We start from the raw sequence: 26,007 nt of genomic DNA on the forward strand, positions 1-26,007 counted from the left end.
AATCCTCTCTCACAATAGTTAACTGTTATGGCCCGAACACTGATGACCCATCTTTTTTTGACAGACTGTAGGGAAAAATAGTAGATGTTGGATCAGCGTATATACTTTGGGGAGGGATTTCAATCTCACCTTCAACACAGAGCTGGACAGGATGAATTGCACGTCAGCATCAGATGCCACAGTCGCCAGGTACATACGCAATTTTATGGCAGACCATGGGCTAATAGATGCCTGATGAATAATGCATCCACAGATGGTGGAGGAGACTGTTTATTTGGAAGTACATTCTAGTTGGTCCAGATTAGACTATTGTCTCCTCTCTCGTGGGCCAGGGTTGTGGGTGCGAGAAACAACACACTTGGCACATGCTTACTGGGATTATTCTATGGTCCTTTTGAAGTTGAGCTCCCCGGTTGCCACCTCTCCCCTTGCAGTGTGGAAGCTTTACCCAAGCCTACTCCTGGACACTCCCTTTAGAAAAGAAATGCAACAAATAATGCACAACTTCTTTAGCAGAAACAGAGACATGGTGCCCAAAATAAGCATGGTCCGGGAGGCATTCAAAGTTACAATGCGAGGCCTATGCCTGGCTAAGATTGGACGCGTACTATGGGCCATTAAGAGACACATTTAAGCACCTCGAGGGATACATTAAGGGCCATATGTATGAACACATTTTCCTATTGACAAAGAATGGGAAAAACCCTTTGCTACATCTGGCCCTAAATCACTAGAAACCTGTCTGGGGACACTTAACGATCCTGGAGTAGCCAAGCAAATCAAAACCTCCTTGACTGAATTTCAAGAAACTGCACAACAAGAATGTCTTAATCAGGGCAAATACAGGCTAGGATATATGAGGAGAGGGAGCAACCAGGCTATGCTCTAGCCACCATGATATGCACACCCCTCTCAATGAACACTATTCTCTAGACTAAAGACAAAGATGAAGTCCTATTAAGAAACACCTCAGACATACTGCGGGTGTTTGCAACAATTTATAATACACCTCAACAAGACAACAAGGGATAGAATTGGATGCCTACCTCGAAGATGTAGCACTGAGGTGGTTGGGTGATGCACAAAGAGAGTTCTTGGTTGCTGATATCAAAGCTGACGAAATTAGGGAAGCCATAATGAAGCTACAATCCGGAAAGGCCCCGGGGCAAGATGGATCACCACCGGATTTGTATAAAACTTTCAATGGAAATCTAGTACCACTGTTGAAAGCGGTATATTACAAAGCGAAACAAGATGGTATTGTTTAATCAAGCCATAGTTGTCACTTTACTGAAGCCTTACAAACAGGCAGATACCTGTGATTCATATAGACCCTAACACTCATTCTGATGCCAAAATACTAATGAAAATGCTGGCAAATCGCCTTTCCTGGTCAGACCAGAGCAATTGAGGCTTATCCCTGGGAGGGCCACTTACCATAACCTGCGTACACTATTTGCCTTGCTACAGAGCATAGATTAGAACCTATCTCTAGTTGCATTTTTTCTTGACAACATCTAAGCTTTGGTTTCACAGGAATATGTCTACATGATGGTTGTACTCAGTTGGATGGCATCTTCCAGCATTCCTATCGTGGCTTGCTCCTCTGTATTTCAACCCCACTGCTAGAATTCAAAATAACAGTATGTGCTCTGCACCCTTCATTATCACTTGGGGCACTCGGCAGAGGTGTCCTTTATCAGCTTTGCTATTCGCCCTTGCGATTCAGCCATTGGCCGTCAAGCAACATCACCACTATCACTATGCAATAAGATCTCCCGCTAGACACATATTAGTATCTCTTTATGTGGATAACATCACACTCTATCTTAGGGACTCCCTAGGCATCGTGAGTTCATCCACTTTGGTGAACCAACGGGCATCCAGAAAAATTGGTAGGAATCCAATATCTTGACCTTGACTGCGACCTCTCAGAGATTCCAATGACTTCCCACCGAAGTGGTGTGACTCAAGCCTCAGGTACCTGGGCATTGAGGTGTCTAGGAACAGAGAGGAATTACTGCATGCAAACTATGGTACTGCCCTGTCTAATGTGACTGACAGCATCACTCGTAGGATATCACTGCCCCTCTCTGTGGCAGGTCGCATTTCTCTTATGAAAATGGGTATTTGGCCAAAATGACTCTAATTGTTCCTCAACTCCATCATTCCCCTGGGAGACATTTCTTTAAACAGCCAAAGAGTCAACTGATCCACCTAGCTTGGGGAGGCAAACAACCATGACTATAATGGGACCTGTTATATCAGCCCTATGAACGGGCGGTGTATTATTTATGCATCCAAGCTCACTATGCTATCTTCTGGTATAAACCTCCCCTGTACATACCACACCTTGCCATAGAACATGAAAACATGGCCCCAACCCCCTCCACTGTCTACCTGGGTACTAAGACACACTCTTTAGCCCTGCCCTCGCATCTAGAGTCGCCTGCACCAATAGAGCATGGGGGCATCTGACTAAAAGGCCCTCAAAACCGCTAATGTACTTACCCTCCATTCCACTTCATCATCAACCCGTAGTACCAGTTGCATGCAAGGCCGCCTGCTGCAATATGCTGAGCAGAACTGGAGTTGCTGCTTGGGGGGACCTTTACAGAGATGGTCAGTTCATCTCTCATGAAACGCTATTTGCAAATACAACACAAACACCACTTGATAGTTTGTTATACCTCAGACTGAGGCATGATGTTAAAGCTGTCACCCCAGACTTTTCCCAAGCACCCCCCACACTTGATGCACTGCCCAGTGTCTATTCTATACCATACCCCATAACAAGAACAGACACTCATGTCAAGTAGAGCCTGGGAGGGATGGTAACTGGAACTGGGCGCCCGCTTGCGAAGGGACAGTGGCTTTACTGTTGTCACTGGGGTGCATTGCCTCGAATAGCAGACTACTCATCATCTACTATAAATTTCTCCACAGGAAATACTATACACCAGTAAGGTTACAAAAATGTAATCTCTGCCCAGATGACAAATGCGTTAGATGTGGGGCTGAAGGGGCAGATTTGCTACATGTGGCCTGGTCCTGTCTCCAAATTTTGAGTTACTGAAGGGAGGTCGAGACTGCCTTATCGCTCATGGTTATTTGACCCATCACCCTCACGCCACTGGTGGCTATCTGAGGGCACACAGGGGGAAATGAAGCAGATTTATATGAGTTAGTTTCACTCAGTCTACCCATTGCAGGTGGTGTGCAAATGGGCTAGAGGTTGCACGGCAAAATGTAAAGGTTGACTGCAGGACTTATATACTGTAAAGATCAGCTGACTGTTTAAGGGGAATTTTTGCCACCCAACTTAAGACCCCGGGATAGTTGGGGACCACAAGAGGTGATCTCCTCACCCAGCCTCCAGATGTTGTGACAGATGCTAACTAGATCCTATACACCATCTGCCTATCAACATATGATAGCTGCAACCACAGAGCACTGTTCAGCATTGAACAGAGCAGTCTCTTTGTGTAGGAGCCCGCATGTGTAATGAAGAAGTGGACATTTAATGATTTTAACTATATACCCACCGTAGACGAAATACGGGAATGTTCTCATTGTTGATTGTTCTAATTGATTTTTCTATATGAGATACTTTCAAAGCTGGAATTCATTTGAAAATGCCAATAAAGGAAAACATTAAAAAAATAGAAGAAAAAGATCAGCTGTGCTAATTTCTGGAGAAAGCTGAATAATACTGTACATTTGGGAGGAACTCCACCAGTCTGGTTCACTGTTTAAGAACTTTGATCAAAGGGGAGGAATCTGTTTGGACGTAAGGTTTTCAGGAATGGTCTTATGCCATTAGGAACAGAATGGTGAAGTTTTCAATCTTGGGATTCTTCGGTGTGAGCAAGAAAACAATGCTGACTGCTGATGTCAGTTTGAGAGGTCTTAGTGTAGTGTTGGCTCAGGTAGATCAGGGTGAGGGAACAATGTGGTTTTGCTTTAGGTTTCCTCAAAGGAAATACATAAATCCGTTCTATGATGGACAGAGAAAACGAACAAGAGAAAGAGGAGCTGGCCAGCAAGTGGGCAATTTGTCAATTTAAATTTTTCCTGTGACGAATACTGTTTGCAGTCTGGAGTGATCATCAGCCTCTGGTCAACTTCTTTTCATGTAGGGGAAGTGTGAAAGCCACAACTCACACTAACAGATTGATTGATGGGTGGAAGGAGTGGTAGATTTCAGTTTCACAGTAAACTATTTAACTAGGGTCAAACACTTGACTGCTGATTGCCTTTGGCAGTAGCCTTTTAGTAATTTGGTTGGTGCTTGTCATGTGGGTGACTGACTGCACACTAGGAAGAGATGACTGGGTGGAAGTGGCTGAGGCAGATGGATTGTTTTCTCAAGTGAAAGGTTTTGTGCTCCAGTGTTGGCCAAACAGTGAGTTTTCTGAGGCCTTGAAACAGTTTAAGATGATCAGGAGTGAACTAATTATGGATCATGAAGAATTTAATGAAAGTGCTGTTGAAAGGGCTTTACTGATTGACCAAATGGTAGAACGTGTAGTGATTGATTGTGTGCAGTGTGCATTTTATGGCAAAAGTAATATAGTGATACAGTCCCTTTTGTCACAAATTGAGGTTTCAGCTGAACTGTGGTCTAAAGTAGCAATTGATAACATAAGTCAGTTGATCTCCTGATAGATTACTCCACAAAGTGGGTGCCTACAGATCTGTGGGTAATGTCACAACTCACATCATTCCAAAACTACGGAGGGGGAAAGTGAGGTCCCATTTGTGTATTTTGTCTCAGATCAGGCCATCATTCACTGGAGAACTGCCTGAGTATCTACCACAAGCTATTGACCTGGATGAAAATGCAACTAGGATGATGAAGAGTTGTGTGATAAGAGAGGTACGTTTAAGGGTACCTTTGAAGAGTGTTTTGTGTGAGATAGTGGGAGCTCATCATACTGTACCAATTTGTGTATCTGGGATCTCATTTTGTGTCAGTTTGAGAAAAGTGTGTGCCTAGAATGAAATTGTGTCCAGCATGGTGAGAGAATGCATTGATCAGATGAGAAGTGTCTGTTCAGACGAGAAGTGTCTGACTGAGTCAAGGCACAACAGGAAAAAGATAGGTTTTGATCAAACATAAGTTTTCAATATATGCAAATAGAATGAAATGTGGCAGAAAGTACTAATAATGCTCATTATCTGGGGCCTTTCACCACCAAGGAGGTCAGGCGAAATGTAGTGGTTGTCGAAATAAGAGATATCTTTAGCATGCCTATTTTGGTCAAATTGAATTCTGCAAACACCCAAGGAAAACAAGGAGCCACAATGGATGTTCCAAGCCACATGAACATGTTGCATCATGGAAGGGTGCCATATTGGATGAAAGACTGCATATGATGTGGTCCCTGTATTTTTGCAGTTGTTGTTCTGTGCCATCATAGAGGTTGTGTACTTATGTGTAATCAGCCTAATTGGCCGGTGTTCCAATCAAAGCACAACTTTTAAAAACGTATACTGTAGGACATTTTATAGACTTTTGTACACATTTTGTTAGTTTACTTTCCACTTTAGGATCTTGTACAAAATAGTGCATGACTAAGGGATTTGTAAATATTTTACCTTTGTATTTTTGTTTCTTTCTGTACATATGCGAAGCAGAATGTGTTGTGGCTTGTACTCTGCATGCTCTGGTAACTCTGTGAGTCACCTGGAACGTGGAAAGTCTTCACCCAAATAATGCTTTTGAGTCATCCTTTATACTGATGAAACCAAAATCTTTCTCTTTTTCCCAAATTCCCTCCACGCCTACAAACACAGATCTCTAAATGACTCAAGACCAATGGCAGAATGTATATTAGATCACTTTTGCTGAACACAGCAAAACTGAAATAATCTACTTTCTTGCGACTACACTATCTTTCGCCCTTCCTTTTACCATCTCTCCACCCGATTTACTACCTCCCACAGCCGCCTCAACTAGAAACCTTGATGTACACTCCAACACTTGCAAGAATATGGAAACATTCGTAGGTAACATGGCCACTGAAGACAGATTCCAACCATCGAATGTTTAAAATAATCATTCTTACATGTCTTTTGACAGCCAGGAAACTGTTCTCCTCGACGCTCCTCAATAAACTGAACTACTGCAAAAGCGATCTAGTGAGTCTCCCCTTCCGCATTAGTTAAGGGAGTAAACTTCACCATAAAGACCTTTTACATTTGTCCTTCAGACTTCCTAGATCCAGCCACCAACACCAAGCTGGCTGGCAGTCAGATAAGAATAAACATGTTTACTTTACTGATCGTGGTAGTCAAACCCATAACCATGCTGTCGTAAAGAAGATCCAAAGTGGGTAAGAAATATTTCTTAAGTTTATTTCTTATAAGTACAAATCTCTGTAATAAATCCCAGCCTCCTCTCCATAACCAACCGTCACTCCTCACCGTCCGCCACTGCCTCTCTCTCCTGTTCCACCTCACGCCCCCACATTCTCGAACCTCCCGAGGTTCCACTTCTATACACATTACAACACACCTCCCCCCTTTGCAACATAACCAAAGAATGGCACGAACTTAAAAAAATTACAATAACAAAGAGAACATGACAAAATTATAAAGATAACACAAACTTCAAAGTACCAAATTTGCAAGCAAGACAAAGATACATATTATTTCATAACAAAGTTATTGAGATGAAAAGGAGTCTTGATACATATCATTGGTCTTTCATCCATATAAGATGTAGTCCTTTAAGTGTGAAGGTGCCTTGATGTTCCTTGCGGATTTCCTCATTCCCATATTATCCGCAGGACAGACGTTCTCCTCATGTTGACACTTTGAAGTTTCCAAACTCGTAGCATAAGCATTGAACTTACTTATTCTATTTAAGTTCCAAATTCGGCCATCACTCAGTTTTACAGCATTAGTGAAAAGTTTCACAACTTTTAAAGGAGAACAAGATTTCTTACTACCAGTCTTCAACGCAGGATTCTTGACCAAAACCCAATCACCAACCCTTACAAAGGTCTTCTTCACAGCATTCCTTCTATCAAAATAACCTTTACTCTTAGAAACTTTCTCTTGTTCCCTGAATTCCCAATCCTTATTAAAACTCTTTCTTCCTTTCTCCTCCAAAAATTAATTGACCCAATGTGGCTCAAGAATAGTATTCCCTCGTCTTTCTCGAAACAAAACAAAAGGAATCTGTCCTGTTGTAGAATGTGGAGTATGTCTATATACTGCAATTTTTTTAATTACTTCTTGTTTCCAGTTAAGACGATTATCTTTAGCCAAAGATATAGTTTCCTTTAAAACTCGGTTGAACCTCTCAACTAATCCATTACACTCGGGATGATATAACGCACATAACTTATGTTTTATACCACATTTCTTAAGAAATTCTTCCATCTCTCTCGAAGTCAATTGTACCCCATTGTCAGTAAGTAAGGTGGAAGGGATGCCTTCTCTAGTAAAGATTTAAGACTCTCTATTGCTTTTCGCGTATCTATCCCTTTGGTAAAAAAAACTTCAGGCCATCTTGAATACATATCTATGACTACAATAACATAATCAATAGAACCATCACCATATATAGGACCCAAAATGTCCAGTGAAATATCTTCCCAAGGTCCCTTCGGTTTATCTCTAATTATCATCGGTTGAACTCTTGACTTCATAGTCTTCTCATTAAGAGCACACTGCATACAGTCACGAACAACTCTCTCTACTTGAGTATCCATCCCAGGCCACCAATACGATGATCTTAACCTCTCTTTCGTTTTAGATATTCCCATGTGACTGTCATGTGCCTGACCAATAAGTAGACCTCTTACACTAGATGGTGGAACTAACCTCATACCTCTAAGTAATAAATCTCGATCAACACTTAATTGATCCCTCACATTCCAAAATTCTCTGCACTCCACACTGCCTTGATTCTTGCTCATCCAACCAGAACACACTAACTTAACTACTTCTTGTAAAACTTTGTCAGACTTAGTATCTTCACGCCACTTTTCCTCAGTTATTATTTCAAAATCCACCATACAAACTTTATCAAGTTGTTCAAAGTCTTCAACATCTTCAAAATCCGCCATTTTTGAAGATACCAATCTTGATAACACATCTGCAGAGTAATTATCAGTCCCAGGAACATACTCAACAAGAAAATCATACTCTTGTAACGCTATGATCCATTTGGTAATTCTGCTTGAGATTGCATCAACACCTTTGGACTTAAAAACTTCAACCAATGGTTTATGATCAGTTTTCACAACAAAAGGCCTTCCCCACAAAAACTTTTTCAATTTCTTTACTGCCCAATAAACCGCAAGAGCCTCTCTCTCTATAACAGAGTAATTTGCCTCCGTATCTTTCAGACTTCTAGAGATGAATGCTATGGTATTCTCTGCACTACGCAAACCTTGTTGCAGAACAGCACCCAACCCTTTATTACTGGCATCAGTTGTCAGTATAGACTGCAATTTAGGATTAAAATTCTTCAGTTTGGGAGCGTTAAACAAACAATCCTTTAATTTGATGAATTCCTTCTCACACACCTCATCCCACAGAAATTCTTTACCTTTCTTTAATAACTGTCTCATATTGAAGCATGAGCTAGCAAAATCTTGAACAAATTTACTATAGTATTCAGCCATCCCCAAAAATCTCATTAGTTCCTCCTTGGAGGTTGGAGAAGCCAAACCCTTGATCGTGTCAACCAGATCTTTCTTGGGAACCAAACCACCACAAGATATGGTGTGTCCAAGATAGTCAATGTTCTCCACTGCAAATTTGCATTTCTCCACCTTAATAGTCAAACCATGTTCAGAAATGTTCATTAACACCTTTCTGAGGATTTCATCATGGGCATCACTGTTCTCCCCATAAATTAGAACATCATCCTGATATATACACACACCATTGATCCCTTTTAAAATGCGTTCCATTGCCCTTTGAAATACAGACGCAGCCGAGATTAAGCCAAAAGGCAATCTAATGAATCTGAACGTACCAAAAGGTGTGACAAAAGCCGTTAGATCTCTTGAAGATTCATCTAAGATAATCTGATGATAAGATGAAGTTAAATCAATAGTAGAGAAAACCTTAGCACCCGAAACCATGGTTAGTAAATCAGAAATGTTGGGAAGCGGATATCTGTCTACCACTACACATCTATTAAGTTTGCGAAGATCAACACAAAGCCTGATTTTACCATTAGGTTTTTTAGCTACAACTATGGGAGACAACCAATCAGTTCCCTCCACTTCTTCAATTATCCCTTGATCTACTAATTTTTTGAGTTCCGATTGTAACTCATCTCTTACTGCAAACGGAACATTCTGTACTTTACTACAGAACGGTATAGCATCAGTAAGCAATTTGATTTTATGAGAATATCCCTTCATGCAACCTATTCTGTCACTGAAAACATTCGGAAATTCTTTACACAATTTCTCAGTGAGATTAGTTGTAGACATTATATCCACTCCATCTATGTCTCCTGAATGTTTTACTATAATAGGAGGTGAACTGTTGGGATCAAGCATCACTCCAAGATCTTTCTGATGCCACCAACTTATGATGCTGTCTCCTTTTTTAGAAACGTAGACTTTTCCAGAAGTAAAACGTTGATCATATTCTATCAAACCAACAAAATAACCATGTAAATCAATGGGCTCACCACCATAACCACAAGGTTTGATATCAGGTTCCAAAAGATTAACCTTACCCTTTAACTCATTCTGATAAAACTTATTAGACACAATGGAAATTTTTGCCCCTGAGTCAAAAAGTACTTTGGTTCTTTTACCCTCCACAGTAATAAAATCTAGAGGACCAGATAATCCGTCACCAACTTGAAGTATTATTTGACCACAGGCAAAATCAGATTCAACCTTACAGACACCAACATCATTATCAACCACTCTCACATGCTGTTTTGTTCTTTTCAGATTATACACAACCGCAAAATGACCCTTCTTTTTGCAAAACAAACAACAATTATTAATAGCCGGGCAAAGTTTACTATTGGCTAGATGTCCCCCTCTCCCACACCTAAAACATTTCTTGCTGGTAACGCTGGAGGATAATTCTTTATCAAAAGGTTTGATTACTTTGAGTTTAGCATCACCAACTACATTGACATCTTTGGAATCACAGTGTTTCACAACATCAACACACTTAAGGGAATGTTCAACCCTTTTAGCTAAAGAAATGACTTGGTCAATCTGAGGATCATCTAAAAGCCATAGTTCACTTCTTTCTTTTTCAACATTGCACCCCAACATGAATTGGTCACGAATTCTCTCATCTATTGTGGACCCAAATTTACATGATGAAGCTAAACGTCTCAAATCAGTGATATAATTTTCAATAGATTCACCTTCCAATTGAAAACGCTTCCCAAAATAATACCTCTCTAGGATTGTGCTAACCTTAGGAAGATAATGCAGATCCAGCTTTCTAATACATATTTCATACTCATTCAAATTGATTGCTTCATTGTCTGGAAGATCAGGAAGATGGTCAAAAACCTCCTGACCTTCTGTTCCTAAACAATGAAGAAGTAAAGCAGTCCTTCTCTCATTGCTCAAAGATGTACCACACACTCTGGAGTACCTCTCAAAAACTTTCTTCCATTTAGCCCACTTAATTGGCGGTTCACCAGGAGTGGAAAGAAAGAAAGGCGGAGAGAAAACATTCTGCATATTTATAGAATGAGTAGACACAAATAAAGTATTTAAATCACACTGTAAATATAAATACAGAAGTGCCAATGAAATAAAAATGTTTATATATATATAAAGGATTTTCTCAGTAAAAAAAATATAAAAGCTTATACCTAAAGTTGTTTAAAGACGCATTTGTAATAAAACATTAAAGCATAAGTTTAAAATTGTCAAGACGTCTGAATAATTAAGAAGAAGACACCGAGTTAACGTTGTGCCAGCGTTGCTAGGAAACAGCACGCTGTCCTCGTTGAGTGTGGAGAAACTGTGAAATGCAGCCAACGACGTCTGAATAATTAAGAAGAAGACGCTGAGTTGACGTTGTGCCAGCGTTGCTAGGAAACAGCACGCTGTCCTCGTTGAGCGTGGAGAAACTGTGAAATGCAGCCAAAGACGTCTGAATAATTAAGAAGAAGACGCCAAGTTGACGTTGTGCCGGCGTTGCTAGGAAACAGCACGCTGTCCTCGTTGAGCGTGTCCAAGAAGCAGAAATACAACAAAAAAAAATTTATTGGTCAATGAGAGCTGGAAAAGCTGTACCCGCCTCCGCCTCCTGAAACACAGCCGGAAGAGCCGTTCCAATCTCCAGGTCCCGACAGATAGCTGCTCGAAGAAACGCCGAACTCGAAGATACAAATGGAGTTGGGATGTCAACACACGGAGTTGACCACCTTCGTCGCCAGTGTCATAAGAAGATCCAAAGTGGGTAAGAAATATTTCTTAAGTTTATTTCTTATAAGTACAAATCTCCGTAATAAATCCCAGCCTCCTCTCCATAACCAACCGTCATTCCTCACCGTCCGCCACCGTCTCTCTCTCCTGTTCCACCTCACGCCCCCACATTCTCGAACCTCCCGAGGTTCCACTTCTATACACATTACAACACATGCCCTCCCCAAACTATCACTCTTCTATTCTTTTATATGTCCCAGCCGGTAACCTATGTTCAGGTCATCCCTAACCTCCATGTGTAGCTCCTAAATATTGGTCCTTCTTCTTACTTGGGACACTTGACAGGAACACATTCCAGCTGAAGTGCCAAGCTCAAACGTGTTTTCAAAGGCCACCTCATTTTTGTAGACTCCTTATTATCTTTTAGATGCATTCCATCCTCTCTTCCCACTAAAACTGATACATTAAATATAGCAGAAAGGTGTTCATATTGTCATGTCCATATTTGACATCATCACTCGAACTCTATAACTTTCTCTAAATGTTCCCTTCCTGACACTAATAGGCAATTGCTTACATATGTGTAACTGCTTTATGTATAATTTCTTGTTGAAATGCAGCCGCTGCTGCAGTAATAAATAAAGGATAATGTACCCAACTTAAAGACACTTCTTTGTCCACGTTGTTTTGCGGCAGCTGATCAAGCATGAAATCGATTTAGTGGCTTTTCTTTGAAGTGATCATAAAACAAAATCAGGCAGACAGGGCTGAATGTTGGCTTCAACATGAGAAAACGTCGTCAAACGCTGTAAAATAGAGCTCTGAAGGGATTCAATTACCGCATTGACCCTCTGAGGAGGAAACATGGGAACGCAGCCACAACACAGGGACATGGACAGAGGACATGCAGGGTGAGAAGTACGATTACGTGTATTCATCGCCGGGATTTCTGGGATTTTAAGAAGTGCAAAAGGCTGCTTTTTAGCACACCCTCTTGTACACAGCTACCATGCAAAAATAAGACAGAGATGAGCTGACCAGGCCGGATTTACCTGAGATAGACAGGCGGCATCACACAGTGGTATGAAAGGGACGACTTTCAGGTATTCCTTGATCTGCAGGTGCTCCATGAACCTAAAACAATTTAACGCCGTGGATGCTCACCAGAAATGGCACCTGTATTGTCCATGAATCAGAAACCAACAAGTAAAAACAATAATACTTCTTTGTAAACACAGTATAAGGCAGTGTGCTAAAGCTCTAATGGGAATCTGTAGATGTTTTCTTTACACCTATTGACTGTAGAATGCATCATAGCTTAGGGACCCAATTCAATGTATAAAACATGAGTGCCATAAGACTATTCAGTGAATACATATTCGGGGAAATGTCTATATTTTCTTCTTTTACAGTGATTTCACAGAAACATAAATAGTGGGCGGGCGCTTTTGTTCATGGAGAAGATTTTTTGCAATTCAGAAGCAAAGAATATGATTGCTAGAACACCTACGCTGTATCCAAAGTATTATTACCTCTTAGTTAACAAGTGGCATTTAAACAAACCCTCAATCTACGGTAAATTAGACATAAGCAAAATATGCCAGTCGATTAAGACAGAGGCATATTGTTGTTTCATTCTTAATCAATCAAGTTTTCAAAGCATTAAAGATAAATATGGCAACCAAAACGTTTATAAAGAACCTTACCAAAATCAGGCTGTGGGATTTATTATGGCTCAGAAGGCATATATTGAGAGCTTCCCTTAAGAAAGTGATCCCAATAACAAATGCCACCTCATGTCACAACAATTACAAGTATATGGTGAGGAATGTACGTATGACCATATCAAACCAACGAAGAATTCAACATAAAAGAAAGAAGAGAAATTTCCCCTAACTAAATGTATGCTTTTAACGATGAATAATGTTAAAAGTGAATGTACATCAGCTGCACCTATGAGATTATGGGTACTGTGCATGCTGCAAACCACATGCATGCATCCTTTTGGTGTTCATGGATGCACTTAGGGCTTAATTTGGGCCAGTTGTTGTAATTGATTACCATCAGCATTCAATTTTGGGGGACGAGTGCGTATTTTTCATCATTAAACTTTGACTCAGTGCAAGAAAAATAAAGGCAGCCAAGGAAAGAAGGAAGATAGGGGAACAGTGATAATGGTAGGAAAGCAAGTATGAAAAAACACTCCCAGAGTGAGATTAGGAGACAGGAAGTGTACGGAGATGAAATAATAAGGCTGATGATGCTCTAGGTCCATATTCTGATTTTCGTTTTTCGACAGACCGTTTTAGGATGCTTGAGGGGTAAAGGAGAGTTAAAATCAACCTTTCGATTCAATTGGCAATGTAACCTAATTGGCCACACATTAAAACCCAGGAAGTGGTAACTGCTATAAATGAACCTCATACATGTGCTATATAAGTAGAAAATCACCAAAGATGAGGTAAACGTTGAATAAAGTTACATTGTATAAGCATAAGCCACATGAGAATTTCAGTTGAGGCGATACAAAAGATGAGAAACAAAATCTGATGATCTATATATGTTATGGTTCTCTAGCCCAATCATTGGAAAATCCAAGTTAATCTAAGTACCCTAAACTAAACTAAAGGGAAATCCTAACTAAATCTTAGGGAATGTAGTAAAGTGTAAGCATGACAGAAATCTCTGTATAAATTCTGATAGGGAAGTGACGCACAGCATAAAGCTACACCAAGGAATACAGAGTAGACAGGTTTGTACCACTCCAAGTTTCAAGGGAATCGGCCATTGTCTAACCAGTTAAATACGAATTAACCCTACAGAACCTTCCAGAAATCCATATCATCCATGGCAGTAGTTTTCCATCTTCCATGCACAGTTGAAATTGGTGACTCCCCTCAAATTCGCATCCCTCAAATCAAACATCTGGATGACCTTGAATGTTTCTCAGTGTCTGGTGCACAAACCGGAGTCTTTTACTCTCAGCTCGTTAGCGCTCCTTGTCCTTGCTAAAGTATCGTCCCATAACCCACAATCCTCAACACACAATATACCTTTCATCAAATGTTGACTTGCAGAAATGCACCTGCAAAGAAAGAATATTGAAATGCGAGGACTACTCGATGTTGAAGGTTAAACGCGAGAAACAAGGTGTTTTAGGCCCTTGATTATGCTAACTTGAAAAAACATCCAATGTACATTTGAAATACATGATTATATGTGTATCTTTCAGTTATAAATGAAAGCAAGAATTATAAGTGAAACATGATTATATGCAGTTCAACATAGCAATACAAATCAAACCACATGTATATAAATGTGCATGAATACTACAATTCAGCATGTTAAAGTCAAACATTAGAACACACATATACATGAACTACTAATCTGCTACTGTAAATGCACTTTCAATAATACGATTTGGAATCCTCCCTTTACATTAGTAACTTTAAGACACACTATATATATGTTAGAAATGGGGTCTTTGGTTGACAGTCAGGTTACCCCCAGTTCAAGCAAGGACCCTCACTCTAGTCAGGGTAAAAGAGAATCACCCTCAGCTACCCCCTGCTTACCCCCTTGGTAGCTTGGCAGAGCAGTAGGCTTAACTTCAGAGTGCTATGTGTAAAGTATTTGTGACAACACACACAATAACTTAATGAAAAGACTACAAAATGACACAACACAGGTTTAGAAAAATAGGAAATATTTATCTAAACAAAACAAGACCAAAACGACAAAAGTCCAACATACGCAAGTCAAGTTATGAATTTTTAAAGATTAAACTCAAAAACAGTGCTTAGAAACACAAAATGCTTCGATGAGGTGTTAACACGGCGTCGTAAAGGAGTCGTTCCCAACAATCCGACCCCAGCGGCGCCGGACACGGAGTCACGTAGATCCCCAGGTACAGTACCTTGGTGAAGAAATGAAAACGAGCTGATGAGCGAAGTAGGGGATCGCAGTGTCTGTGCGAAACGTTAAATCCACGCACTTTGAGTGGCGTCGGTCACGAAGTGGTGAGGCGACTTCCACGTAGTCTCGGACTTGGGTGGGGCTGCAGCGATGTCGGGCCTGCAAAGGACGTCTCGTTCCAGCGAAAATCACGTTGTCGGGTGCAGGTGGAGTCACTGAATTCAGCAGCGACGTCGGTCCGAAGTCGTCCGAAGTTGATTTCCTTGGATTTTCACCAGCTTCCCTTTCAAGGGCCCAGGGACTGGATAGGGCACCACTTGTCAGAGCAGGAGTCTCTCCAGAGACTCCAGGTGCTGGCAGAGAGAAGTCTTTGCTGTCCCTGAGACTTCAAACATTAGGAGACAAGCTCTAAATCAAGCCCTTGGAGATTTCTTCTCAAGATAGAAAGGCACACAAAGTCCAGTCTTTGCCCTCTTACTCTGGCAGAAGCAGCAACTGCAGGATAGTTCCACAAAGCACAGTCACAGGCAGAGCAGCTCTTCTTTCTCAGCTCTTCAGCTCCTCTTCAGGTAGAGGTTCCTCTTGTTTCCAGAAGTGTTCTAAAGTCTGTGGTTTTGAGTGCCCTTCTTATACCCAATTTCTCCTTTGAAGTAGGCCTACTTCAAAGTAAAGTCTCTTTTGAATGTGAAATCCTGCCTTGCCCAGGCCAGGCCCCAGACACTCACCAGAGGGTTGGAGACTGCATTGTGTGACGGCAGGCACAGCCCTTTCAGGTGTGAGTGACCACTCCTCCCCTCCCTCCTAGCACAGATGTCTCATCAGAATATGCAGGCTACACCCCAGCTCCCTTTGTGTCACTGTCTAGTGTGAGGTGCAACCAGCCCAACTGTCAAACTGACCCAGACAGGGAATCCACAAACAGGCAGAGTCACAGAAATGGTATAAGCAATAAAATGCTCACTTTCTAAAAGTGGCATTTTCAAACACACAAGCTTAAAATCAACTTTACTAAAAATTGTATTTTTAAATTGTGAACTCAGAGACCCCAAACTCCACATGTCCATCCGCTCCCAAAGGGAATCTACACTTTAATCATACTTAAAGGTAGCCCCCATATAACCTTGCAACAATGAAAAACAAATTTAGCAATATTTCACTGTCAGGACATACAAAACACATTAATTTGTGGCCTACCTTAACCATACACTGCACCCTGCCCTTGGGTCTACCTAGGACCTACCTTAGGGGTGTCTGACATGTAAGGAAAGGGAAGATTTAGGCCTGGCAGGTGGGTACACTTGCCAAGTCGAATTTATCATTAAAACTGCACACACAGACACTGCAATGGCAGGTCTGAGACATGATTACAGAGCTACTTATGTGGGTGGCACAATCAGTGCTGCAGGCCCACAAGTAGCATTTGATTTACAGGCCGTGGCACCTCTAGTGCACTTTACTAGGGACTTACTAGTAAATCAAATATGCCAATCACGGGTAAGACAATTATTTACACATTTTGTAAAGGAGCACTTGCACTTTAGCACTGGTTAGCAGTGGTAAAGTGCCCTGAGTAATAAAAACAGTAAAATCAGAGTCCAGCACACATCAACAACCTGGGGAACGGAGGCAAAAAATTAAGGGAGACCACGCCAAGGATGAAAGGTCTAACAATATGTATTGTCGATTACATTATTATGTCACTCCTGTAACGCATGATGGTACAACCAAAATTATGCATCACTAAGGCATGAGGCATTGGTATTTGGCAGTTCTTGCACTCCACAGTGCCAGTGCTCTGCTCCTAAAAATAGGGGTCTTTAGACTTGGGTGTTTCTCAATTGTAAAGTGATCCCAATGCTATTCTTAGAAATCGTGAAGGTGAAAATTTCACTCAGGTAGTGTTCAGGTAGTTATTCTGGACTGTTAGCTTCCAGTATATCACTTTAAACTAAACAAAGGCATAATGAGGCTCCTGCAGCATGTAAAATGTGATTTCGAGACTACAACACTTTCAGAAAAACTTCAACGTTATCCTTTTTTGCTTTGATAACCAAAGTCTAAGCATGCTGATCCGGAATGATTCCAGAGTTTGTGTGGTTGTATGTAGGCTGTATTTCCCACAGTGCTGTAGAATGCATTCTATAATCAAACTACAATGGTTAGTGTATTTCTCTGCAGATTCTGAGCACTTGTCAAAGTACTAAACCTGTATCTTCGATCCAAGAGGAGCAATACTCTCTTTGACCCTTGACCACCTCCACCAGTAACGAGACACCATACAAATATACTGACCAATTATAGATATGTTAGAAAGGAGAATGGGATGAAAAAGACAACCTCAGTGTTCCATGAGCCTGTAAGTGAACTCGGCCTTTGGGCTCATTCCTTCATATGGTCATGGTACTCCATAGCGACTTGCAATAGCCTTATAATGTAGGGCAGGTGATTCTTTATCCCATGCGTATCACTTGTGAAACACCAGTTGTAAATTTGTGCCTAATTATATATACATATGAAGAATATTTAATAGTCTTGGTGGGAAAATTCTTCCCGATCCTTCCCAAGAAGTAATCCAGGATTCATATGAAAATAATCCCTCTAAATATCTTCAGCTTTACTACATTCATTGTTAAAACAGTTCAAAGGTTGTTTTCTCAATATGACTCAATTTCAGAATAAATGTTTTTCCCTCAGACTGTTCTCCAGCAATGTTCACTGAACCAACTGTTCTCCAACTGAAACAAAAATCAAAATAGCAAGTACACCATGAAACACAAGCATATATTCAATGATTTAAGAGGGACGACCTTGCTCTAAACCACGTGAGAGTTCAAGTATTTGGAGGATATATAGATTCCTTGTCGGGAGCCACGGCAAAGAACGTTCACCACAGCACTGAAGTGTTCCATCACTCGTTAGTCTGAGCAAAACCTATTTTACAAAGTGATAATATTTTAATGAACTTACTCGAAAATTCCAATCCATACCATCAGTTTCTGTTTTTAAAAGACATTTGCAGCTTAATCTAGACATCTGCGTTGGTCACTATCCCACAAGTAACTTGAAATGTAATTTTTTATGTGGCACGGTTGAATGGTTGGGGGCTAAAATGTTGTGTTCGTACAGAGGTAAATTAAAGTATTTTCAATACTAAATGAATGCAACAGTCACAGTGACTCAATTTTCCATGACAGAACAAATAAATTCCTCTTTTGACAGTGCAGTTTGATTAGCAGGTAAAGGTGTTCAGGAGGAGTGCAATATAGTCTAATTGCTTGCACAAACGTCTCTTAGAAATGAAGAAATACAATAATTGGATGGAGCGGAATCAATTCAGCTGAACATTACTACATTTCAATCAACTTTGCCTAGGGTCCTACAAGTGAACCAGTCCTGATGTTTTTACCCATGGAGGAACGAGTAACGCTGTAGATGCTAGAAACTATCAACGGCAGGGTACTTACCTACTCGATAGGAAATTCCAACACAAATGCAAAGTTAATCTCTTACTTTTTTATTAACTTTATTTACGTTTTTTCTTCTTCTGGAACTACAGAAAGGTGAAAACAAAGTATACATCATCTAATGGACAGAAACGGAAAGAATGACCATGGTTACTCTTAGCACGAGCCTGCTGGGTTAACCCAGATCCATTCTCCCCTCCCCTTCTATCGAGTCGTATCACATTGCATCAGGCAGTACACCAGTCCACCACATTGTGTTGGCCCTTACGGCACCCCTCCCTGTCCTTTTGATGGGTAAGGACTCCAGCCATTAGGGTCTATACCTGTCTCTCATGTCATGGAGTGCTAGACGTCGTACTGCCACCGCCTTGAGCTATTATATCATTCACGATGGCCAACACTTCTGCCACCTTCTCATCGGTTCTGAAGACCCTATGTCTCATTTCTTCTCTTAATGCCCACTCCCTCACGGCAGCTGCCCAAACGTTCTTAGTAGGCGTTTTGTTTGACTCACAACAGATGGCTATGCAGCACTTTGCCATCAATAATTCCAGTGCTGCAAACTTGAGTTACATGTTCCTATTCGGAGACTTTGATGAAACACTCAATAAACAGAGCCTTATTTTGGGCTTTAATTTGATCCCAGTGGTAGTGCTAAACACTAGTATCAACTTCGCCCATTATTTGTTTATGACGAGACACGGCCAGGATATATATTCGAATGTGGCTTCTAGTTCCAAACATTTAGGACATCTAGGAGATCTATTAGGAAAGACTCTGCGTAGTCATGTAAGGATGAGTTATATGCATGTAAAAAAAAAGAAAACGTGCCTATTGGAATCCGGCACTGTACATGGTCTTCGGTACCTGGACACAAGCGGTTTCCCATTCATATAAAGCTATTTATAAGTCCCTCTTTCTGGTTTGCCAGGCCTCCACCAGAGCTCGTTGTCTATCCACCTCCAATGCCCTAGGACGGTCTGAGACCAATAAAAGGCTCTGTCTCATTTTAAGTTTCGTTTCCAGGGTTATAAATGTCGCTGGAGCCACCACGAATCCATTCCAGATATTTCCGGCTGTACTGGCCAGTTATGCAAATTTAGGAACTAGCCAGTGCCACCCAAGATGCATCTTGGGCTTCCTCAAAAGTTATGAATTTGTTCTTGGGATGTAAGTCCCCTACAGTCTGGCATCCTTCCTAAGGTCGTAGGGTAGACCCCAATATCCCATACGGTGCATGGGGGCCCCAGGCATATCCATCCTGGAGGGGGCCCTACTGATGTGAGTGCGGGCCCCCTCAGTATATCTTGCCGGGCGGCCCTAACGTTTTGTTACGTCACTTATCTTTCCACTCTCCAGGCTGTCAATAACATTGTTGATGTTATTTGCCTAAAGGGTTGTAGCCTGCAGACCCGGAGTGATCTAGTAAAGGAGGTCACGTTAAAATTAATTGAAGTTCCCGGGCTATTTTACTGTAAAGCTCCCTGTCAGATAAACCTGGCTCTCCCTATACTTCATCCAGTTTCAGAAAGTCTAAGCGCACCCTACTTCTCTTCCCTGTCCATATTAAGGAGACAAAAACACTGTCCGATTTTTGGACATTGTTCTGGGTATCAGGTGGAATGAGTTTTGGAGTGTGTATAAGCAGAGAGGAAGAACCACCATCTTCACTGCAACCCTGTCCTTGACAGAGTGTATGCATGTTCCAAAAATGCATAGATGCCTCTAGGCCCTGCTTTATCCTATTCATATTGAGGACATACTGATTATCTGTTGTGAGTGCAACCTATATCCCTAAATAGCGAAATGTGCCTGCTTCCCTGTCTAGGTTCAATAGAGGAAGCTCAGTTTGAGACTTTCCCACCAATCCCATTAACTGGAACAGGACTCATTTATTTTTTTAATCCGCAGACCAGAGGCCTTTGCAAACCCGTCCAGCACTTCAAGTAAAAGAAGTACAGATTCTCCAGACTAATTTAATCCTACCAAGTTGTCATCTGTATACAGAGAACCTTCATGAATTAATGCTTCATGGATGCATCATAGTTCCAAAGCCAGATCGTCAAACACTCCATCACCAAAGCAAATACTAAAGGAGAGAGGGAGCAATCCTGGCTAGTACCCTGATGACATCCCAGCTTCTGGACACTACACAATACCTTCTGTTTGAACCCTCGACATGGGTCAATCGTACAGTAAACGCACCCAGGCCAGGAAGTGGGGCCCAAACGGATTCTCCTCAGGAACTCCATCATACATCTCCATTCTAGTGTATTGAATACTGTTTCGATATCAAGTGCCACCCAGGCACTTTTGTCCCGGGAATCCCAGTTGTATGCATCACATGATTATGTTGTCTCATGTTCATTAGAGTAGTACAACCAGGAAGGAACCCATATTGATCATCATATATTAGGGCCCTTACCACTCTTCGTAACCTGCAAGTATTTTAGCAAGTACCTTCTTGCCCATATTGGGCATCAAAATCAGTCGATATGCATTTAGCTCAGAAGAATCTTTATACACTTTAGGTATCATTACAGTGAAGGCCTTCCTTATACTGTCTAGTATGGGACCCAGTTGTCTAGCCTCTACATTAACCTCTATAAGCCCACGGAAAAGAACCTCACTGTAAGCTTTATAATTATCTGATGGGAATCTATCAGGCACTGGAGTTTTTTGTGTGGGTAGCTCTTGTCGGGCTGCTAGGATTTGTTCTCACTGGATCTCTGCTTCTACATTTTGATATTGGTCCATTGAAATTGTTCGCAATCTAATCTTTTTCAAAAAGTCTGTTGATTCATCGTTAATGTCATACAGTGACAAAAATAAATATGCTGCTAGAGTTTCATTGGAACTAGTTTGAGTCAAGGCCCTAGGCCACCTATCTTGTTTAAGGTTAATATAAAGGGAGGGCGGTTCCCTCTTTTTAACAACCATGTCAGTAGCTTCTCCAGTTTATTGCCTTCCCTATGTAATTTGAGCCTGTAATACATAATTGAACTTGTCTAAGCTCTGCCAGACTGACCCTACACTTCTCATCCCCTCCAAATCCTTTCACAGATATATTTGGTCCTGCATTTCCTTTGCCTAAAGACACCAGAGTTATTTGTCATGATGCGTCATGGTATTCTGTAATGTGCTGCTCTATGCCATTGGTTTTGCCCATACATTCTCCCTGTTTGTGGCTTTCAACCCCCCTCCATTATTTGCCCTACTGCCTGTTGTCTTCCAGTTAGCATACAGGTAATTGTCCAATGCCATACAGATATCAGTCGGAAGGATGCGTCTCAAGGTGCCTATAGGTTCACCTCGAGATTTGGGACTGGTCCCCTTGTTGACCTTTATCAAAGTCAATCAACATGGGCGGGTGAAAGGGATCTGAAAACATTCTGTGCCTGCTAACCCAGGGCGACATGAGAAAATACCCAAATCCTGTCTATTCTGAATATGTATCATGTGTCAAAGTCTGACAGTAGTAGCTCCTATGTGTTGGGTAAAGTGCCCCCCATATGTCAATGCACTGCAGTCTGTTTATTACCACTGATAAAGCATTTGTCATTGTTGGCTTAGTATATAGACTACTGGGTTGCCTCTCCAATAATCCACCAAGGATACAATTATAATCAAGTGCCCAAATAACTGGCAGTTTTATATATGGAAGAAGCTAATCAAGCAGGGTCCACTAAATCACCCTTTCATTTATACTTGGTGCATAGGAATTCAAAAGGCATAGTTCCACTCTGTGTAATAACCCATACATTAGCATATATAATATGTCTACATCAGCGTGGGAGTGTCTATGACTGAAAGGCACCCCTCGTGCTACCCAATCTGGCACCACATTGCAAATGAACAGTATGTAGATGAGAACATCTGACCTATCCATTTATTTGCTATTTTGACTGCTTTGATGTGTATCCGGTGTTTTCTGCTGTTCACCAATTCCACTCCATACCTACGAAGGTAGATAAATGTCCTTTAGCATTTCATGACATTATTCAGCCTGTATATATTCTATATGACTATTTTAAATGCATCTAATGAATCACCCACCATGAGTGTAACAACGTCAGATGGTACAGTAACCACTGTAAACCTCCCTGGGGTCTCCTGGTCAGCACTGTTGGAGTGTACCTTTTATATTCAATATTAACATGAAAAGCTTGCAAAATAATGTATAAATGATGCTGAATAGAAAACGTGGTAGAATAAATATTAATGCACACGTTTGAAATGTGCCCACGGGGAGTGGCCACCAATATATACAATGATTAATGAAACTTCCTAATAATGAATTAATAACGTACTCATGTATGCTTCTGTATCAGCACCATAAATGTTGTATTAAAGGTTTGCTAAATTAATCACTAGGCCTTAGTTAGCAAGGGTCTGGGCCTAGCTGCCTGATCTCATATTAACTGTGTTTTTCTAACGTGCAATGTGCTGTCTTCCTAAAGGACGTGAAACTGTACTTTTCCAGAAGCTAGAGATGTGTGTTTAACCGTAGTAAATTCTTTCTCATGAGACCCGACTTGCTCATGGAGACATTCTTGCCGAATGCAACAGTGTAATTTGAAACAGGTACAAGGTCGCCTAAACTGGTAAAGACTATGGAACTACTGACTGGAGTGACGAGTGTAACTTTTCTTACCTGACATTCTACCCGCTGAAGACGTCAACCACAGGAACCAATAAACTACATGAGAACTGTCTTAGGTGAAAATTCTAATAAGGTGATCAACGGATTATTGGACAGAGATAACGATGCACCAAATATTGCCCAATTGGAAATTAGGAACCTGTTAAACAAGATTAATATAACGACGTGGCACCGGGAGAAATCAGCATTCTTCCTTGCCACTTTGATGCCATTACTTGCCATTATTCTTGCTACTCTGAGAGACTTTGTCTTTGCTGTTCTGATACTTTAAAACCATCCTCACTTCTTGCCTGGCCCGATACTTACTTCTCCTCCTTATGAGGGAAAAATTCCTTCTTACCCTATTTTGTTGAGACTTTGCTGCTTATCCTGGCTGTTGGCGAATCGACTGCTGTCCTGGGGACGAAGACTGACTCTGTATGCTGCCCCTCTACGGAGGGTAACAGTATGATAATGAATTGTAATTGTCTGTTTGCCTTTTCTTTCTAGGTAGCAACTGCTCTTTTGACAGAGACCACAGTTAGATGTTTTCTAAATTTGTGTTGCTAAATTGGTTTGCATGAAGCCCAACATGCTGATGCTAATTAGAGGTTAAAGGAGTTCACTAATATTGGGTCCAAATAGACAAACGACTGAATCTTTGCTTTGTTGAATACTGTGTTAATGATACTCTGCTACAGTTGATTCATGTTGACATCGTGCTTTGTTCTGATGTTCCTGATTTTTGCTTTGATAAAGTCTTATTCAAGTTGCCATATTATGATGCCTTTGATGTGCTTATTGATATTGTGATTAATAAACATGACCTTAGAATTGTAACTAATAGGGAATAAGTATCTTAACCTTTATTAGTTTTGAGTGATCATTCATTGGCTGGAAAGTCATGGTGTTTTAGTCTTATTGGAGGGTATTGGTAAGGTAAATCGATTAGTTATTGTGAATACTGATGAAGTAATCGATCTGTTGATTGAAATGCTAAATTGTTATCTCATCTTAAGGAGTCCCCAATCAGTGTCAAAAGGTTCATTGGCCCAAAACGAGTCCCCGGGAAAAGAATTTAGCTAGTTCGGGACGCGTTATCAGTTCTGGTAGCAGAGGACGGTTACAGCCCTTTTGGGCCCTAAGACGAGGGACCATTGTTTTAGAATTGTTTTTGAGATAATGCAAATTGGAAGGATGATGTGCCCCTAAATCCCAAATGACTTTCCCGGGACCCCGGAGCCTGCTCAAGTGAGTTGGGTGTGTTCTCGGCGTTCTAGTGATAGTGTGAGTGAAGTAGGGTGAAGTGGGGTGAAGTGAAGAAGTGTATGAGACACTTGGTTTATGTTGTAATTTGCGCAGTTTAATAGGTCAATCGGGTGTGGTTGACGAGTCGAGTTTGAGTCAAAGCGAGTGAATGAAAACTTCGATGGAGATTTGGTAAGTTCTAAAGTGCACTAGGACAAACCATTGACAAGTCGAGAGTAGAACTTGCGGGTCAAATTTTGCTTGTGAGTGCGGGATCTGAGAAGGAGAGAGTAGCGGCCGAGGCTTAAAATGAAATCTCTGTAAAGTTCTGAAGCGATTGTGTTACCCTTCCTGTAGCAAACCAGAAAATTTGAGTTTTTGGTGTTCGCAATAGGTTGCATTAGTTTTGTGTGGATCGAGAGTGAGGGAGACAAGCCGTAAGACTTTGTCAGCCGCAGTGTGTGTGTGTGAGTGTGACGTCATTGGAGCCGCACTGGGATAGGTCGATCAGTGAGAAAGGTCGCGCACGGATTGGCAGCCGTCCGTGAGAGGCGATTGGTTGAGAAGGTAGGCGAAGGGTGTTCTGGGAATTAAAGTCACTTCCTGATTCAGTTATAAACAAAATAAAAGACGCTAAAATGAAGTTCTTCAAGGCTCTAACTAGCGCTTTGAGGGGAGATGTGTACATAACCGCGAGTGTGGGGGAGCCTAAACCGCCAGAGGATACTCAGGCTTATGCCGTAATGGAGGAGAAGGGTGTTGCGCCATGTCTTTGGCTAAAGCAATGGTGCAAATTCACAGAAAAGGATGGGAGTTTAGCGTTTCTAGAGAACGGGTCATTTAATATAATGATCTTAGAGAATTTGCGGAAGGCATTAAATGAGCAAAAGCCGCCTCCAAGACCAGCACAGTTTGAGGCTTTAGCAATTTGGGAACTGATGGCCATACGACAACTGCAACAAAAATTTGAGAGGAGAATGAGGAAAGCAGAAAAGACACTAGCGGAGGCTAGATGGAATAGTGAAACAGAATGTGGAGAAGGGAGATAATAGACGGAGTCAGGATGTTCCCGGCAATAACTCAGGAAGCCGACACGCAAGGAAGAAAGGCCACTTGTAAAACGGATAAGGGTTCTAGTAAGGAAAAGGAGACTAAAAGGTCTTGGGCAGATGCAGATGATTCAGATGATGATGAGTTTCTCAATCAGTTGTTACATGATCGTCCACCGCCATATGCCATGGATGACAATAGACCAAGTACTAGTGCAGGTCCGATTAACTCAACACAGCGAATATAGCACTGGTAAATACAGTTGCGACACCAGCTCCAGTACAGAATAGTGGCAGTGTGT

Source organism: Pleurodeles waltl, chromosome 3_1 (genome assembly GCF_031143425.1).
Source record: "Pleurodeles waltl isolate 20211129_DDA chromosome 3_1, aPleWal1.hap1.20221129, whole genome shotgun sequence".
NCBI classification, from domain to species: domain Eukaryota; kingdom Metazoa; phylum Chordata; class Amphibia; order Caudata; family Salamandridae; genus Pleurodeles; species Pleurodeles waltl.